The 17,034-nt window shown below is 39.0% G+C and overlaps 1 protein-coding gene across 2 annotated transcripts in view; it reads left to right on the forward strand.

Moving 5' to 3' along the window:
* The window catches only part of LOC124158457 (rho guanine nucleotide exchange factor 10-like protein), a 173,396-nt gene that overhangs the window by 1,203 nt on the left and 155,159 nt on the right, over positions 1-17,034 (forward strand). The gene's annotated exons all lie outside the window — the stretch shown is intronic.

Genomic DNA, 17,034 nt, shown 5'->3' on the forward strand with positions numbered 1-17,034 from the left:
ACATTCATTACATTACACACAATAAGTTTTTTTTTTGTACCATCTGGAAGTATCTATGGGAAATTTTCCTCTCATGTGATTTAGATAAAATGTGTTCGCCCTTATTTTTAAGGCTTTCTGCATAGCCATCGCCAAATAAGACGGGATAATTTGGTTACTTGGTATGCTAGAGAAGTGTGCCTCTCTCGAAAGTAAAACCCTTTGCCCTTCGCATTTTGGATGATATATCCGCGGGTTTGATACCCGTGCTAATGGAAATCGACGGCTCTAGGTTCATATGTTCAATTCCGGGTATATCCCAAGTTTTTCTCGGTGTAAGTACATATATATGTGCAAATCGAGAAGATTTTTACACTTCCAGCTCTGCGAGAAAGCAAGGTCTCTTCCTTTCGCTTTCGTTGAACAGAAATTACTTGGCAGGTCACCTGTTCTATTAATCTTAGGATTAAATGTGATGTTTAAAGTTTCGCATTGATTGCTATTTTGTTATAGGTCCGTATTTTTTTATCCATATGGATATCTAATTACAGCGATTTGCGTGCGTATCTTCAATAATCGGTGCCTTGAAAGCAGGGATAAAATCCTTACGGCCTTGAGTTATTACAATGCAAAGCTGTAACGAATGACGTATATATATATATGCGTCATTCGTCGCAGCTTTTTTGTATACTAATTGGTGGAAATTTATGCTGATATTATATAGGCCAGCGATTTGGAAAAATATCGTAATCATGACCCCACAGTTCAAACAACAGACAGGCTACCTCTACTATCAAGTTACTCTTATTTGAGTATTTCCTATACCTTTCCGTCTTCTAATTTTATAATAAAAATTGGTGAGAACGTTTATTGTATTTTAAATATAACATTACAGAGAAAGAGCTTTAAAAAATAAGAATTTCTACTTCTATAAAAATAACAATAACTTAAAAAATAATAGGAATAAAGAATGTTTTCCACAAAATTTACATGTGTATCCAGTTTTTATAGAAAGTCTTCGATCCTTATTCTCAATGTTTAATTTCTAAGCTTCTTCTAACACAAACAAACGAACTTCTTCTCACAGTAGCAGTGACGCGATGGCAAAATTAGCCCTGTCGGATCGCACTTCCCTTAACTTTGTTTTAGAAGTGAAATATTAATCGGTGTATTTTTTATTACAAGTTATTATTTACATTTTATTACAACATTTTTTGTATTGGTTTGGAATGTTTTATTTACGAGAAATTTTGAGGCAACAATATTGTCACAAGTGCTATTTGACTATTATGACTTTTGTCGTATATCCCGACGTTCCGGCACTATGACACCACTGCACATTACACAGATAGTTGCGCACCAAATCATTGCATTGTCAACTGGCTGGTTGGGGTGAACTTACCTTATGAGCGCGGCGCGGTAGATAATGGAAAAGGAGATATCTTCTACTCGCTGGTTCCGCTGCCGGAAAACTGGAAAAGTGGACTGAAATAAAGTCTGTTGGGTTTCTTCTCCAATTCATGCTGCGCCGGATAAAGAGAGTGGGGGGGTCGCCACCCGTAATGCTTGGAAAATTTGTGGAAAGATTTTATTATTGAGCGGGAAAGATTTTGTCATTTTTAAGCTGGCACTTCATAGTAAGTTTTATTTTCACCACCTTAAAGAAAACAGTGTTTAAAAAATGATTGATCAATTTGGCTACTAAAATCAAGGGTTGACCTTTTAGCCTCGCATGTCAGACCTCAGTTGCATTACCACTGGCAGGAGGTGTTGCATACCACCAAGGCGCCGTGGTTTATAATGATTCGCATCCGAAGCGGGGACCTAAGGCCGCCCCTTGACCTCTTGAAGTTGCAGGTTATTCGTGCGCAGGAAAAGTGAAACAGTATAGTGCCATATGGGTCAGCAATAAGTCTGGTGCCTTTCTTTGAAGGATTTTTTTACTTGACGCAAATTAGCAAGAGGAAAATGGGTTAATAAATATTAATCAATCGGGTTGAAATTATTGTTGCGTGCTTGTCTCATGGAAGAATTGAAACATTAGATGTGAGGTTTCCTCCATAAACTCATCCATATTTTCATTTTGTCTTCATTTTCATTCAGAAGATAGCTATTCTTGCTCTGTTTTCAAATTTCATGAGGAACTACTTTGGTTAGATCTGGGAAAGATGCATTTGCTGCTACATGGCAGCCAATGCATCTTTCACATGTCGCGAGTTTAAACTCGTTTAACAGTGATTTGGATTGACGCTTTGATTTGTGGTTTCACTCACTGCTGTCGCAATTGCAAGGCAACGATTCTTTTATTGGCTTTCCCCTCGCTTGTGGTCCATGCAGTTGTGTGGTACGGGTGGGTTATAATGGTATTTAATGTTTCAATAAAGACGAGAGCGATATTTGGCTTACTCTGAGCTTGCCTTCGCATTTGCACGTATAATTCAAAACAGTTACCCTTCATGCACTTCATCGTCGAGGCAGCTTGCCCTCCTGAGCTGGCACACCCAGCACTAACTCACACTGTTTACATCGACCCATCGAGGATTCATTCATAATCTGGTTTAGAGCTACGCTTTTGTCTCGGATTGCGCATGCGACTCTGTGCTTGTTTTGTCACTGCACCTGGAGGGCCAATGTTTGCATTTGGTCGGAGCGAAGGCCTTTGTACTCCTCACCGTGCGGCGGCTGCTGGTGAAATGGCGATTTTTTCGGAGATCCCAGCTCGAGGGATTTGTGGAGGGCATTTTAAGTTCAGCACTCCGTCCGTCGGGTGGGACGTTAAGCCGTGGTCCCCGTGGCGCCTATCTTTAATAGTGGGCGAACGCTGACGCCACACGGTTTCCTTCCACCCTTGCTGGCCTGTTGCACAAATCGCTCAAGATGTTGGTGGTCGCCTGCCTCTTCTGCCTAGGAACGACATTTCGGAAACGAGCGGATGGGTGAGGAAGAAAGAGTCGTGGATAGATAGCATGCTGCTCTCACTTCCTCCGGGCCCGACTCGCCTCTCCTTCCAGCGTGCGATGGCCGGGCCAGCAACCACGGAATCCCTCCCTTTGTGTCCTTGGGGGCGGGGGAGGAAGGGGGGAGGGAAGCAGAACCAAAGTTGAACCCAAGCGGGGCACCGACGAGCCGCCATAACGGTCTCTCCCTCCCTCCTCCCTATGGAAGACGGCTTATCGCAAATGACCACAGGGTCCTCGCTCCTCTTTTGCGATAGAAAGTGGGGTACTTTCTACATGGTGGCCTGCAGTGAGCCACCAGTAGGATGTTCGGCAGGGGGTGACCGATCACCAGTACTTATGCAGCAGCATAACCACATGCATGCTCTCCACATGGTCATTAAAGCACACTCTGTTACAAAAATAATATGTGCGCATCCATGCAGGGGGTCTGAGCTCCCATCGGCCGTGCATTACTCCATGCAACCCTATACCGCAAAACAAATTTGCTCACTTAGAAAGCCAAAACTTGCCGACTGCTATAAATTAATGCATTATTTCCATGCACGGTTGAAACAATGCGAAAGTCCTTCCCGCGATGAAATCCAGGTCGAACAATTCTCGGAAGTGGCCACAGGTGGGTAGGGAAAACTGCAGTAAGAGCAAAACATTTGGAAATGTAAGCAATGAGTGGTGGTTCTTACGTCAGATCCTTAGTAATAATTCATCGAAAGATTTCGGAGAATAGCAATGAAATTAAAGTAAAAGTTATTACGAAAAGAAGACTCGTGGCACCCAAAACACACTCCTCACACACATGTGGAATTGTGATCCATCAATTCCAACAACATACAAACTGCCTCAACAAATAACTCGTCTATGAGTCTTTCCTCTATCTTCCCTTCTTGTAGAATTAGTACATTTTCACTGCATTATTTGTTTAAATTTTGTAAATTATATTTTTAAACGATCATAATAATAATATTTAAAAAATATAAAACTGCTACTTGCAATGCAAAAGATGTATATGTATAAGAAATCAGAGGGTAAAAATGCAGTCTGACTGGTACTCGAACCCAGAACCTCCCGGTTGCTGGCCGGGTGCTCTACCAGTTTCGCTACCAGGACGCTTAGATTTACCATGATTTAGGCGGGGGTTTATACATAGAAAACTCCCTGTACCATTGTACACAAGAATAACCAATATATGGCACTGGGGACAGCTCACCACTCACCAACAAAAGAAATGGACAAAGACACAAGAATGAAAGGAAAGATACACTCAGAGACCAGAGAATAAAAATGTCGTCAATGTATCTAAGCCAAAGAAGAGGTTTTATAAGGTAATTGGTTAGGAAATATTCTTCGAATAGGCCGAGGAAAAGATTGGCATAAGAAGAGCTAAACCTATTTCCCATTGCACAGCCGGACATTTGCGGATAGAAGTTGTTGTTAAAAGAGAAGGCATTGTGGGTGAGAAGAGAAAGATCAAGAAGAAAGACAGTGCTAGGGTATGTAGACCAATGCACCACCCCCTCAACCTTGGAATAAATAATCATCGCGCCTCCTGCTTTCCATCATCCCCCCACGCATCCCTCCCACTCCCCACACATTCTTTCTCTCACGACTCGCTCTTCAACGAATGCTTCAGAATTCTAAGTTTCAGTTATTGCCACCACCCCCCACTGACTCCGCCCTCAATCTCCACACCCTCGAATTGGCGTGCATTCGGCATTTGTGAGCCTATGGCTTCTCTGGGTTGAACACCAATTTCACGACGAATATATCAACGCCTTTACGTCGAATAGACCAAAAATAAATGCCGTACATCTGTATTTCAAGTAGTGGTTTATAAAAACCACTCTGGTATATTAATTCCAAGAAATCTGCAGACACTAACTTCATTACAGATCGGGTATGCAGCATCAACATCAGAGATGGCGCCTTACTTGAAGAGTGTTTGAAAAATCCTTAACATAACATTGTCCATAAAGATTGAAATGACGCGAACATCATGCCTGTTAATTACATGCACATTTCACTTCCATTTCTTGCAAAATTTGAGAGCATTTTATTGTCAGTTCAATAATAGGCCATCGAAATAGCCAAAATATGTGTCCAAAAGAACAGCACGTATTTAGAAAAAAGAGAACGTGAGGTTCCGTAATAAAAGCTGATTCAAAAGCTGGAAGCATACAATATAGATAACGTCGTAATTGGTTGGATCAAGGATTTCTTAAGCGATTGCGACGAAGGTTTTTTTTTTTGATTGAGTTGGCTCGGATACTACACTAGTTATCTCAGGTGTACTCCAAGAAAGTGTTATGGGTCCTCTTTTGTTCCTTCTTTACATTAATGTCCTTACCACCACGGTCACGTGCCAATACCGCCTCTTCGCAGATGATGTAGGTGGCTGTGTGCAGAGAAATCGATGACCATTGCGATGGATTTGGATTAAAAAATACCTACTTAGATGGCATAGAAGAATGGTGCAGTAATTCGGAGTTGGAATTAAATTTTGCAAAGTGCATGGTGATGAATTTTTGGGAAAAGGATAACTTTTCAAGGAGGAGTCACAGCGCTTTTGAATGCAGTGTTCGTAAAATACTTGTCGGTAACATTTGCTTGGAATGTCTCATAGGATATATGAAAAGAGTTCTTGGTAGATAGGAGAAAGAGATAAGTTACGACTCCAGTAAGGCCTCACAGTAAGACAAGGTGTTGTGGGACTCTTATGGAGTTAGACTCACAGTTGAAATCAATGGAGTACAGCGCAGAGTGATGTTACCATAGAAGCGAAGGTTTGAATCGCTGATATAAACTAAATGTTTCTCAGATTTCTTTTAATCCCGTTGACTAGATAGTTATCCAAAAAAGAACGTAATAAAATCAATGTTTGAATAACGGCTCTAGTGAATACCTTATCCAAAAGCTATTAGCCTCGAAAGCGCGCGAAAGGGCACCCCTCTGCCAATCTATTCCCAAAGCACAGCCCAACCATTGGAGCCAATCAGCATCCCTAGGATACTTTCCCTACAGGTTCTGTAATCTCCTTCCGAAAGACTAAGACCTAGGGTTGTCTCCAGAAACCTCACTACTGCTAGATACGTCATCAGATGGTGACGTAGCGGCCGAGCTCTGCTACAATCACCCGTTGCGAAGTCCATGCCGTGCTACTCGCTACTAGTAATATGGCCACCGGATCTCGTCTGCTCATCATCTCGCATTTATAATTAATAATTATTGATGTTTAAAGGGCTATAAGCTCTTGATAAGCATATCTTATTATATAAAAATACGAGCGTGCTGCGCCCGCTCCCAGCGGGCTTCCCCCGCTCTTTTCAATGCAGGTCCACAGAGGGATAGGCGCGTTTCTAATTTAAAAATGTAGAAAAAATGGCAGGGTCTTATGTACACATTTAATTGGAATGTTCATGTATAAAATTGAGGTCAGAGGACCTTTTTAAACATTGGAAGTAATTACACTATCCTCTGTTAAACGCGCACGATAAGTCATACTTACGTATCAACAGGAGACTTGAATGTGCAATCAGCCGCATTTTGATAATAGTTATTTAAAGAATGCGAGATATTGTTGCAAATGAACAAATGCGTAAGTTTGTGCGCCGTTAACGTCAGGAATATTTACAGTTTTTTTTATTATTTAAAAACTAATTTTAGGAAACAATAGCAATATTTAGGAAGTAAAATATGCCGTCGCATGTTCTCTGATAAATTCTGCACATTTTGGTACCTCATTTGTAGAGTTTGGTTGCGTATAAGTTGAGAAAAAGGTATTTATACAGTAGAAATAATATAGAAGATAGTAGAAATGATACCCTCGGGCCGCATCCAGAAACCGCGCTGAGCTTACCGTGAAGCAGAATGCTATCGTCATCGGGGCTAGATTGTTACTAGGACCTCGATGCCCGGATGACGATGGACAACTCGTTCATCGAAACGTCTCACAGTGGACTATCATAAAAAATAGCTGGCCAAAACCTCAAAAAAAAAATTTTGGGCTTGGAAGTTGAAATTTCGCATGCATATTCTCAAATAAATTTTGCATAACTTGTTAGGTTATTTCTTTCCTGTTACGTTAGCAATATATTTGAGGTCAAATTTGAACAAATTCAGCGAAAAACGACCACCCTCGGTTTTTTCTGAAAATTATTTTTTTTTCAAGTTACCTCTTTTCATGGAATGGCCCATTTACCAATTTTTTCTCTTCCACGCCCCAAAAAGCCAAGCCTATGCAATTCGTTTGGGGCTTTCCCTCGCCCTTCTCCCCCTCCACCTGTCCTCCGACGATTGCTTTCATTAGGCCTTTATGCCTCATTACGTAGCCATCGAAGCTGTCACCTTTACGTTTGTATAAGATTCATCCCTCCGGCTCATTGAGGCACTTACCTAAACGCACTCGATTCTTCGCCTCATCATTCTACAGCAGCGCCACATTTCGATCGCTTCCACTCGCGACTCCTCTGCTGCCCTCTATTTCCAAGCCGTGCGCCACATGTAGCATCGCATGAATTGTTTGATCATTTCTACGCTAATATGTTGGCTATAGTGAGTACTGATTTTTTATTATTATTTAGGAATGCTCTCTTCGCCTGTGCTATTAAATTGTGGAAATTTTTCTTTCTCCGTAGTATACCGTTAGTTATTGAGCTTCCCAAGTTACACTTTTTTGTTAGCCTTCCTAGTTAGACCCTGTCTCCTCACTTTCGTTGCTCTCATGTCTTACATTTGATGGTTTTCCGCTCATATCTGCCAATTTTCCTTTCCCAATCCATCACTTTTCTACAATTCATTCGAGTCCTTTATTTCAACTATTTTATTGCGAACACGAGGAGGATTCGTGTACGCCAGGGTCTCTTCCGAGACGCATTTCGCCACCGATACCATTTGTTTGAGCATGGCCAGGCAGGAGAGCGGCTGCTCTTTGTCCGATGCGGCGGCCAGACCGGAAGAAACCCAAGCAGAGTGGGGCGCGCACCTGCCGAAACGGAAAACAAACACCACAGCCATCTGTTGGCGGAGAGGCGCCGCGGCGGAGAGGACGCCCACTGTCTGCAGCGGACAATACTGCCCGCGGATCACGTACTGACGTTTTAAAAAGCATGTAGACACCCAGGAGTGCCAATTAACTGACGGGGGCGGGTCGGTGAAAACTTGTGAGGTTGGCACGTAAAGCGACCTGCATCCCTCAATCGTATGCCACCAAGAGCCAACGAGGACGGAAGCTGACAGGACCGATCTACCGAAGTCGGAGTCAAACTCCGGGAGCATAATACCAATCGGAATTAAGATTAGCGGATGGAATAAACCTAGTAACTCACGTCCACACACGCGTCGGAGTGTTTTCCTTCGGCGTTTCCGTGGCGAAGTCTTTCCTCTCTTTAGTTTCGTATTTGGACTCACCGTTTATCTCTTACCAATACGTGGTTCCGTGGCCGAGTAGGTCTATACTGTGGCCGCCGGTGCGGTTAAGTTCTGGGAGGGTTCGAATCCGAATTTATTTTACTTTTTTCGCTTTTTAAAAGAGACATCCTGAAAATCAACATAAATTATGCACATGACTCAAGGAAATGTTAGTACAGTTTTTTTAACGACTAAAGTTATTATTAAAATGATGACTTTATCTACGTTAACCCATTTCTGAACAAATTCATTCACGGAGGAGAAATAATCAGGGGAAGATAGAGTTGTTGTATCTTCGTGTCTTTTCGACTAATTAATTTCAAATCTCCGTTCAGGGTAATTCCAAACATAATAATTAAAGGTCTCGCAAAATAATCAGATGCACTCATAGTTGAAATCAATTTGATGACCCTAGAGTATTAAAAATAATTGTAATTTGATCGATCATCCTTGTTTTAAAATATATAGTTCTTGTCACAAAAAATGTGGGAAATAACGTGATTAAAATCACAGACGCTTTCCTTTCAGTTCGTGTGCGAACTACAATTGCTATAGTTACCAGGTGGAAATAAATTGATTACTTATCATTTTACCCCTGGCAACTTAAGAAAAACATCATAGTCGGCTCATTCACCGCGCAGATATATCACAGCAAAATCCGGGGTGAGCACGATTTATAAGTTTGAAGATGTGGATGATAACAATTGCGGTCATATGTGTAAAATTATTTGTGGCCCTGGGTCTTAGTCTTTCGGAGGGAGATTACAGAACCTGTAGGGAAAGTATCCTAGGGATGCTGATTGGCTCCAATGGTTGGGCTGTGCTTTGGGAATAGATTGGCAGAGGGGTGCCCTTTCGCGCGCTTTCGAGGCTAATAGCTTTTGGATAAGGTATTCACTAGAGCCGTTATTCAAACATTGATTTTATTACGTTCTTTTTTGGATAACTATCTAGTCAACGGGATTAAAAGAAATCTGAGAAACATTTAGTTTATATCAGCGATTCAAACCTTCGCTTCTATGGTAACATCACTCTGCGCTGTACTCCATTGATTTCAACTGTGAGTCTGACTCCATAAGAGTCCCACAGCACCATACTCTAAGTGAGGCCTTAAGGAAGCATGCTCATTTGAGTCGACTTATTTTTCGAGGTGTCAGACCTCCACAATCATATGAGAACATTGTGATGTGATCCACTATTCATGAGAAGATATTACTTCGGTATCAGTTTTGTTTTCAATGACTCCTCATCCAGAATCATCCTGAGATTATTCGGCAGCTTCCTCCAGAATATCAACCGTCCCTGTGCTTCGTGCATAAATAGTTTGTTTCCTCTGCAGTCACTCCCCTCCGCATGCCATCACTGCTGTCAGTGGTTTAGTTTAGTTGTTATTGGCAGGTATTTTGTCCTTTTCGGCTAATTTCACTTACCTTAACTTTGACCTGAGAGAGAAGTTAAAACAGAATTTTTCTTTTTTTCTTTTAAATAAACCTTTTTCTGTTAGAAGCTAATGGTCTTCATATATTTGCTCCTAGTCAATCATCCCAAAATGAAAAATGGGGGAGAGAACTTGAAGACTATCTTCAAATACCGAGATCCCCTAGTGATGTAAATATATACATATATATGTACATGGAGGAAGGCAAATGAGGGAATTTTTCCAGTGCAATAAAAAATGGCGTGTGACTTCCTCAGTATTCCTCTTACATTTTCTCCAGCGGCAAGTTCCTGTTCTCAAGAGAAGCCTTGACAATAAGGAAGCACAGATACCGCTTGGATCAAGAATCAGAAAGAAATTTACTCTGTGTGAACTTGTGGGTGACGTGCAATTTGCCAGTCAAATAAAAAACTTATGTTTAATTAAACTTTTTTCAAAATTTTTAAAAACAAATTTCAACTACTTTATTAAAGAGAAAATTATCTCTTTTACCTTTCACTTATTTTCTTAAACATTTTGTGAATTTCTCTTTAGTAAATTTGTGCCTCAATACGCTTTTCAGAAATTTTCTGTTTTTTTTTACTAATTTACTCATTTAATATCAGTGAAATCAATCAATTTATTAGCAGTTTTACGTATTTGGTGTCCAGATGAATAAATATTTAACATTCAAAATTATGGCTTTCCTATTTCAGCGATTAAGTACGCAAAGGAAAAAGCTTTTTTGGGTGATGAATTTATTTTGGGGGAACCGAGGGGAGTGTCGTCCGAGACGAGACTCGTGTGGATACCGAGTTCAGAAAACGAAACTGAGACGAGACTGGCTCAAGTCTCATCTCGTCTCGCGACAGCACTAGTTATGAAGGAGATCGACCACACCATGAGACGTGGTTTCCTCATGAAAACAATCGTAGAAGGACGGGTGGAAGGGATCAAGGGCGGCCCCGAATGAGTTACAAGGGACTGCTAATATAGTATGTAATATAGATTAAATACGTCATATAAAATAATTGGACCTAAAAACATTTTTTTACGGTTGAAAACTCAAATAGGCCAACAACGAAATGCATTAAGTTTTTACTTCATTACCTGCTTTGTAACACCGTAATGTATAAAATTTAAAGTTACCACGTAAAAATTAGAAAATTTATTGAAAAAAATACGCGTGTAGTGCCCTACCCTATGTAGATTTAATAGAGAAAATTTCTTTCTATCAAGTCATTGCTATTCGTTATTGTGGTTTTATTGATTTTTTTCTCATTGTATTAAGTCAAAAATCATTCAAATCGGTACAACCGCTCTTGATTTATAAGTTGTGTTACAAAACTGTTCCCTGATTATTAAGCGGTACGAAGTTCACAGGGTCGGCTAGTATATGCATAAAAGATGGTGTATGTTTGTCCGACCGCCAGGGGACAAATACTACTCTAATAACAGATATTTGGGATGACAGTCCATGTATCCCAACTACATATATACTTCCTCATTAAGTTACTCTACCATGAGTCTTTTCTACATTTTTCCCTCCATCTAATCAAAGGCTATTATATAATTATTGTTCAATTCATTATTCATAAAAATAATAAAAAATGGAAAAAGAAAAAAGATTATATATTACAAACTGTAGATAATTCTCATATAACTTGAATACAAAAATTGTTAAGAAAATAAAAAAAAATACTTTTTTTTACCTAACTGGTAATTTAAAAAATAAAAAAAACTTTATGCTTCACGACCCCTTATTATATATATATATATATTTTAAATCACGAGATGTGGGTCAATTGTAAATATTATTTAATTTTTTCCAAACTTTGCCAACGTTTCGGACATTTTATTTGTCCATCCTCAGGGCTATAAAAATGATAATTTATGATACAAAATTAGTTACATACAGGCAATTTTACAGTTGTTATACATTAAAAAACATGGAAATACATATTCAAAATTTACCTTTAAGTCTGATGTTGTTTTTATTTATTTACAATTTGGTTGCTTGGATTTCTTTCTTTGTTGGTTATGTCATTTATTAAATTATGATAAATTTTGCTAAGGTAAGTAATGTCTGTTCTTTTATTGCAGCTTTTTTTATTTCTGGATATGTGGTACATTTCTTTGAATAATCTTTTTGATAAAACTGGTTCTGTATCTAAAATGTTGGCCTCTTCGAAACGAAATGAGTGACTGTTTGTAATTGCATGATCTGCTAATGCACAAATTTGAATTTTGGTCTTAATTGATGTTTTATGTTGTGAGATCCTATTTTTTAAATATTGACATGTTTGGCCTATATAATTTTTATCACAGTCTTTACATGGAATTGAATAAATGATATTGCTTCTAAGCTGCATAGGGGTATTTGACTTAAGTTTAGAATATATGAGTTTATGTTGGGTTTTATAGTTTTTATGTGCTATTTTAAAATTTGTTTTTTTGAATACTTTGGTAATTTGTTCTGATAATCCATTTATATAAATCATTCCTCGATATTGGTCTGTATTTGTGTTTGATATATTTGTTGTAGTTATTGTATTGTGAGTCTGTGAAGATGATTTTTTATTTGAATACAGTATGTTATTGATTAATTTTTTTGGAAAGTGGTTTTTTTCTAAAATATTACCAATTATTTTCAAATTTTTTTTATGGAAAATCTTATCACTTAAACTGAGTGCTCTAAATTTGAGTGCCATGGCCGTATTTATTTTGTGCTTTAATTAGAGGGTGGTGGGAAAGAAAATTTAGATATCTATCTGCTTTATGCGGTTTCCTGTACCAATCTATTATTATGGAACCATCAGAGTTTCTTTTAGTGATCATATCCAGAAAAGGAAGTTCATTATTTTTTTACATTCATTATTTTTTTATTTTTCTTGTATATTATTTAGCAATACCAAATAATATACAAGATAACACTATTTTACAACATTTCAATGATTTCCATCCCAAATTGCAATTTGTAATAGAAAAAGAAAAAAATAATGAACTTCCTTTTCTGGATATGATCACTAAAAGAAACTGTATGTTTTTTAATGTATAACAACTGTAAAATTGCCTGTATGTAACTAATTTTGTATCATAAATTATCATTTTTATAGCCCTGAGGATGGACAAATAAAATGTCCGAAACGTTGGCAAAGTTTGGAAAAAATTAAATAATATTTACAATTGACCCACATCTCGTGATTTAAAAAATATATATTTAAAAAATAAATCATATTGACCAATTAAAAAAATGTCTGTATTTTAATTGTCTACTGATTTTTGAATTTTTACTGTAATGTGTAAAAAATTCTAGTTTTGAGTTTATATTTTACACAGGCAACACTTTGCACCAACAACGATACACATGGGCTATTTTTTTAGTTTATAGTTTATTGGCGCGGTTATTCGGTGGAGGCCTGTCCGCTACGCATTGTCATACGGCTGCACGGATTGCAACATAATTTATTGTGCCGGTGCATCTCATGCTCCTGGAGCCCATCTTACGGTTGCATCCTTAGCGTCGTTTTCTTATTACCGTTCGTTACCTCACATCATGCAACCTCTGTGGTCTGGCATCCTGGCGTATAGGCGCACCTCTTGACACATTCAAAAGGAAAACATTACTCATTAACTAATAATTCTCTTGGTGCTCACCATTTTGCATGGGTACGCGTTCACACACACGACGTTATTGGTCTACGCACTAACTAAATGATCAATGCTGCGGAGAGTTGGAGATCCCGTGTGCGGTGTACGGAAATCGCTTTTCCATTGTTTACTCTTACATATGTATGCCATCTTAATATCTGCTTTATTATTTTATAAAAAAATTCTGGCATTGACCATGAATTGCAAGCTCCAAGTTTCCCACTTCTATCCTTCCCGAACAACACCGGGTGGCCTGAAGCCAGGAATTTTACAAAAATGAAACAGGCTCCCCTATGAATGATGCCTCACATGCAAACGACGAGCTACACAAAAACCGTCATCTTCAAACAAGAAGGCCACAATGTTATACGATTTCGCAAAGCATCAATTAACACGAGGCACAACATGAAGGAAGACGGACTTGAGCAAGTGAAACTTTGTAGAAGAGACAACGTTGAGCAGGTGTACCAGTTTAAATTTAAGATAGAGGAAAACGGTTGGTTCAATTAAGAAGCAGAGAAGGAAGTGCCAGACATGGTGGGTGAGAAGATGATAACAGGAGGAGATAGGTGACGCTGAAGGAAGATGGATGGAAAACAGCGTAGGACCAACCAAATGGATTTTCTTTCTGATATTTCCATTGCTACACCGCACCGCCACGGGGAGCACGTAGAATACCATCCCTTCGGCGGCTGTTATTGAGTAGGATGTTGGGTCTTCAAGCGAGGGTTCATGAATATCTAATGAAAAGTAAAAGACTAATTCCCAACAGAAACGATTAACTCAATGAGAAATATGACTTACTTGTGAAGAACGGGAGAGATGCACACCCAGGATGCAGTGGTAAGCTAATTTTGATCAACTCCGGGAAATATAAGGTTTGAAAGAGTAGATTTGACAAAAAACAGTGTTCAGTGAATAAAAATAAAGTTCTTTTCTTTTGAATTTCTCGGCGCTGAGGCCAACTTCCCCAAATTTTCCTCGCTCCTTCTTATCACCCTGATGACGACGAACGAAATCAAAATCCCACATTCAGTAATGATTTCACTCCCAATCATTCCTAGCGTTTATGCATCATACGCCCAGTTTACCCAGTATTTACCTTACCTTATCTATATTGATCGCCCTTGAATGTCATTTAAAGGGTCACGAATATTCCATTAGAGGATTCCCTAGTCCACCACTGGAATTGTCGCAAGCCGCCGACGCACAGTGGTATGGGGAGCGCTTTTTTCCGGAAAAAAGTCGACTGTCCCATTTTTAGAGGTATGTGTGGATGTTATACAACTTAAATATATCTTCTAATGCATACATAATTACTTCCTTAAAAAATAAACACGCATTCGCTATTTTTTCCGAATAATCATACTACAACGACGTGTGATGCAATGGTGGTCTGAAAAACACTTACGCATTTATAAGTCGCCAGATCCAGTTTTACATGAATGACTGGATGTTTTATCACTTAGAGACATTACATGACCATTATTCTTTGAGGGGAGATATTTTAAATGAAAGTATTTTGAAGAATAATTAATTAATGAATTGATAATTAAGGGAGGAAAATGAATATAAGGAAGTAAAACAATTACTCATCATCCGTAGTTCCTTCACTGTCTATGTACACGGGTGCTGAGTCTACGTTTGGGGATGAAAGCAGTCGTAGCAGCAAAAGGATAGCACCGGGTTTTTACGGAAAGAATTTATTCTTAGGAAGGATAAAGGTTTGCTGCATTATGAGATCTGGCCCCTCTCCTGATGGACATAGTATACTGATGTTTAGTCAACTTTGCCTCAATCCTTAAGCTTAATGCCTCGTCTGCAGTGTAAGTAGGGAAGAAGTAGGGAAGTTGGTGCCATATATATGGATATTCCACGCTTGCCTTATATTTCTGGCTCTACTGGGGCTACCATGAATTGCCTCATCTACCAAATGAGCTGCATCGCTTTGTTTGTTTGCTCGTAGACTTGCGTTCGTCGCATAAACCGGCTCTTCAGTTGTTTTTGTGTCGAGCATTTCCGTGGTTCTCCCCCGCTTTGATCGCTCACACAACGTTTCAAAATTCTTACACGGACGACCAATACCTAAGTAAAATCAATCTTTTTATAGGTAATATTCTCATGTACGTGAATGCAATAATATATTCCATTGATAACATTGAACTTACCCGAGGTCGAGGGTTGAGAAGTTTCCGAGCTCGTTAGCTGGGGCTCGATTCTTTCCGCAAAAAAATCAATGCCTGAATTAAGCCACTGATTGTTGTTCTGCAAAAACACGTTCAATGTTCTACGGCTCTTTTCCCATCTCAGTGTCGCCCGATTAATGAAAGAAAACAGCCAGTTTTGAATTATTAGCTTCCTGTCATCTTTCACGTCCGACCTGCCTGGTGACCTTAGAATAAGACACAAAAATGATATGATACGCAAACTATGGGTTAATGGATCCACTTAGTACGTTGCACCTCGGAAGTAAATCACTTTCACCTACCTTAAAATATACTCATATAGATGCTGGCAACGAACGCTGTCCTTTTCGGCCCACTTCTCTCGTAAAGTGAAAAAATATTCCTTCACGGGTGGCATATCCTAAGACTTGTTCACAGACCTTTAGTATTTAATTTTCACTAAACAATTAGAGGAATCTTTAGTAATAGCTGGAGTAGTCGCACACTGACAGAAGCCTAGCGGCTGGCGAATTGTTAGGTTTAACCCGTGCCAAATAGGCTATATTGTTACTGATATGGTCGCTGAATCATCTACTGTTTAGGCATGGATAGAATTGTTGCTGATAATGCTAAACAATGAACTAATTGCTCCTGATAGAGAGACTCAAAACGGAAGATTTTATCAGCGAAAGCGACTTGCCGAGAGATAGTGCGCCATGGCGTTAGGATAGCCAGGCGTCTCTGTAACACATTTCGGCTTATAAATAAAAAAAGGCTACTAAAGGCAGATAATTCTTTCAAAATTTCTTCAAGGATAGTATTTTCTTTGCATCCTGTCACAGGAGAACACAGTGGTAGAGCGTGGTTTTTTTATATCTCTAACTGTGCATAATTAAAAAAATATTTGCTCATAACATTAAACTGAGCTATCCTGAGACCCCGGACGCTTTAATAACATAAATAATTAGGTTTATGGATCTTAAAAAAGGTGAGTTTTTCTGAAATAAACTCACAAAAGCAAGAAAATGGCGATTGGTTATGGTATTTTTAAAGTTAAAATGCCGTCAAAAATGTGAGAAATTACACCCAAACAACTTCCGCTAAAAACCACTCCTGTAATTCGAAAAATGGGCAGTAAAAGAAGATATAAAGATCTATTTACAATGGAATGATATTTTAGCTTCACATATATAGTATTTTTGGACAGTTTGAACGCAATCGGAAAATCGACTTTTGTCCGCGGCATCTCAGACCACTGTGCGACATCGCCAGATATAACGCTTAACCGCAATGTTCTTGGGCCTCTTTCAATGTAGTCCCATTGTAAATCTATATATATAAAAGAAAGTCGAAAATCGTGTTAGTTAGAACACTTATAACTCGAGAACGGCTGCACCGATTTCAATGAGATTTGGTTCTTTGGATTCGTCTCAGGCGGGGTTAACATATAGGCTATTAAAAA

The sequence above is a fragment of the Ischnura elegans genome, chromosome 5 (genome assembly GCF_921293095.1).
Source record: "Ischnura elegans chromosome 5, ioIscEleg1.1, whole genome shotgun sequence".
In the NCBI taxonomy this organism is placed as follows: Eukaryota; Metazoa; Arthropoda; class Insecta; order Odonata; family Coenagrionidae; genus Ischnura; species Ischnura elegans.